The sequence below is a fragment of the Blennius ocellaris genome (genome assembly GCF_963422515.1).
Source record: "Blennius ocellaris genome assembly, chromosome: 13".
Classification (NCBI taxonomy): domain Eukaryota; kingdom Metazoa; phylum Chordata; class Actinopteri; order Blenniiformes; family Blenniidae; genus Blennius; species Blennius ocellaris.
In genome coordinates this window covers 25,083,411-25,087,332 of record NC_137662.1, presented here as the reverse complement: position 1 = coordinate 25,087,332, position 3,922 = coordinate 25,083,411, and positions in this window count along the sequence as shown.

The window sequence follows — 3,922 nt, the reverse complement described above, 5'->3', positions numbered from 1 at the left end:
GTGGAGGTGCGCTCTGTAGGGGAGGACGGGGGGACGGCGTCGGGGAGGAGGGGGGACGACCACGACGACGCCGGTCACCTGGTGCTTCAGTGTCCAGATGTCCTCCCCCGCTCCCAGAGGAGCCCCAGCCCCAACCGAAGCCCCGCCGCCTCCCCGGGCGACCGCCACCGTCCCGGGGCCAGGAACCACAGCCTGCCCTCCTCCAAGTCCTCCAGGCACTCGGTCAGCTTCCACCTCCAGAACCCAGATGCCACGGGGTCCCCCACCCGGTACCACCGACGGGACGCGTTGCCCGACGGCTTCGGTCAGTTGCTCGAGGCCCTCGCTCCGGGCGCCGTCGGTTCCGGCCGGCACGGCTCGCTCGGACGCACCTTTTCCCTCGACGTGGACCCGTATCAGGGAAAGGTGCCGGTGTCTCCGTCACCTGTCCCATCGCCGACCCGAGACCGCAGGCCCTACGAGGTGGACGGGCTTGAGGACGAGCAGGGGAAGACGTCCGTGGTGTCCTTTGGTTACATCGAGAAATCAAATGTTCACAACATGGCCGGGCGCCGTGGCTCTGGGTACCAAGACCCGTACGACTGTCCCTTCAACAGGATGGGGGGGCAGCTGCCGGCCCATCTCCGCAAGAGGTTGAGCGATCCACTGTGGTCCAACGGTCACCGCTGCCCGTCCCGCAGTCGGTCCCCGAGGGACGTCCCCTCACTGCAGAAAGACACCTTGGATTCAGTTGCCAGAGATGCATCCTCCAGGGCCTTGGATGAGTTTGGATCCCCGGAACTAAAGCGCAGATTCGCAGGTTTCGGTCCAGAAGGTTACACCTACAGTCCAACTCTTCCTCGGCAGCAGCAGACCCCCCGCTGCCGGTCCTGGGGAGGGTCGCCCGTCCTTCCACGCACCGCCCGAACCCTGCCGCCCAAGACTCAGCTTCTGGAGCTGGACCGGGGAGTCTACCACAGCTCGATGACCGGGTTACCTCGAAGTCCTGCCTCTGACCAGCTGTGTGCCCACATGGGCCGTCCGGCACCGCACCCCCCCGGCCAGCGGAGGCCCGGTGTCGGGGGCGAGAGCCCGAGGTCAACCAGCAAGTTTCACCCAGCGCTACCTGCAGGCAGACCTACAGACATCCAGCACGAGGTCTCGGCCGCCTCCTTTCCCTCCGTCAACAAGCCGGGCCTCAGAGTCAGCAATGGCTATCATGCTAACATCGGCCATTCCGGCCGCGGCGTTCCAGACGGTCCTCGCTACGTGAGCAACGACGAGTTCGATTCGTCCAGGAACACTCCTTACAAGTGGTCTGGCTCCAGCGGGAGGCTGGGCGGCGGAACGAGTCCAACCGCTGGCCGGAGGAGCGTCTCTCCGTCCTCGACTCCGGAGCTGGCCTGTAAGCTAGCCGTGGAGGCTAGCAGAATATCTGGCCTCTTCGCAGACAGACGCACTCCGTCGCCGGCGTTCTCTCACGCCGACTCCTTCAGGTCTGACAGTCCAAAGTCTCCGGGGTCGTCCCTGAGAGAATCCCAACCGTACGCGACTCTGCACGCACCGGGCTCCCCGGATCCCCTGCAGACCGGAGGGCGGGGCTCCGGCTCGGGACAGGTCGTCACCTCACACCAAACCGGGGTGCGTCTCCCCGCTGCTCTCCCAGAGAGGCGTCTCTCGGTCTCCGGTGCTGGACCCCCGGCAGAAGCGTCCCTCGGCCTCCCGGGGGGGTCCACGCCGCACCAGCCACCAGCCGCCCCAGTACACCGGAGACCACAAGTCCCCCGGCGTGGACCGCAGGCCCTACCTGCACCTGCTGGACGGCCCCCCGAGAGACTCCCCCGGTCCGTCCCAGAGACTCCCCACCACAACGCAGAAGCTCCGCCCCTGAGCTGGACCTCCAGACAGCAGGAGTGGAGGGAGGTCAGGCAGACCCGGGACGGGGACCACCACCGACTGGACCCGTCCAGACCCCTCCCCCCACGCCGTCCGGAGTGCAGCAGCCAGGACGGGGGACACGGGGGACACGGGGCAGTGAGGACGTCCCAGTACCGGGGTCTGGCCGTTAGCGGGGGCCACGGACCAGAGGGAGGACGCTCTGGACCACAGCAGGGCGGCCGGGACCTGGTCCCAGAGCTCCAGCGGGGTGACGGGCAGCTTGGACGACCCCCCCACCCCGCTGGACCGGGGCCACAGCCCCTCCCCCGAAACCTCCAGTCAGTCCAGCCACGAGGCAGACGGCAGCCCCAGGACGCAGGTTGGAGTGTGTGATGTGTGTGTGTGTGTGTGTGTGTGTGTGTGTGTGTGTGTGTGTGTGTGTGTGTGTGTGTGTGTGTGTGTGTGTGTGTGTGGTGTGTGTGTGTGTGTGTGGTGTGTGTGTGTGTGTGTGTGTGTGTGTGTGTCATGTGGAAACTTTCATCACCGACAGTAACGAGGCGAATAAACTGAAACATTTCTGAATATGTTGATGTGGCTCTTCATCATCATCATCATCATCAGTGATGGTGGTCGATACGGGATCACTAACTAATTACTGCTGTCGCTAATAATCGAGTACCAGATTACTTTGAAGTAATGTCTTACTCAGGTCCAATTGACGGTCTATTGGTGCTGAGACGACTGTTAGCTTAGCATTGTCCAACGTCTGGACAGATCATAGAGCATCTTCCTTCTCTGACATCAGGTTATAGAGCATCTTCCTCCTCCTCCTCTCCTCCTCCTCTCCTCCTCCTCCTCCTCTCCTCCTCCTCTCCTCCTCCTCCTCTCCTCCTCTCTCTGGTTGTTGATGGAGGTGTGTTTGTCTCCTGCAGTCTCGCTCTCAGAGAATCGCTCAGGCCAAGTGGGAGTTCCTGTTCGGAGGTCCGACGGAGGAGAAGCGCCACTCCAGAGGTACGTCACCTCCTGCTCCGGCTGGAGGAGGTTCTAGAGGGCTCTAGAGGGTTCTAGGACCAGGGGTGTCCAACACGCGGCCCGGGGGCCAGAACCGGCCACCGTGTGATTTGTTTTAAAGTATGAAAATGAAAAGTGACAGACGCTGATCTAAAAACACCAGATCGGCAAAACTGACATTCAAACCCGCCTTTGGTCAGAATTAATTAATGCGTCTGTGGAGGTCACATGACGCAACGCCTTTCACAATAAAACAACGAGTCCAACTTATGTGAAGTGATACTTTAGACGCGTAAACTCAAAACAATTTCCAGATGATGACAAATTGTTTTAATCCTGAATAAAAATAGGATCCAGATTAGGTGACAGGGTTCTTCTTTGTGGGTTTTTTTGCAAATATAATAATATCTGATTTCCTTTAATATGTATATTTCAGAATAGACTGGCAGATTCTTGCAGATCAAAAGGATCAAAAGAAGGAACGACTTTGACATTTGTCCATATCTGCAGTTTAATGTGACGTTTGACTTGTCGGCCTCCAGAGGTCAGAGGTCAGATCAGGTTGATGTGGCTCTTCAACTGGAATCAGTTTGACGCCCCTGGTCTAGAGGGTTCTACAGGGTCCCTCCGGGGAACTCTGAGCTCCCCCCCCACCCCCCCCCCCCCCCCCCCGGGTGTAAACACCACCTCAGCAGCTCTAAACCAATTAGCTGAAGACGCAGCTTAGCTGTGAGCAACAAGACTCACACTTCTTACACGGAATAATTCAACGTGTAGCAACGGAGTGGAGCCGGTACGACATAGGAGGTTGTCTCCATGGAGACCGGCTTCACACGTTGCCATGGTAACATAGTTTAGCTACACGAAAGAGAGAAGACGTCCCGGCGCTGAGCCTTGCGGGACGCCAAACCGTTGTGTCCTTCCCCCCCCTGCAGACCCGACGTCCGCGACTCCGCCCACCAGCGCCTCGCCCAGCCCCACCCCACCCCCACTCCCTCCTCCTCCCTCCGTCTGACGGCGGCCAATCAGAGGAGGGGGCGGGACAGCGGGGGCC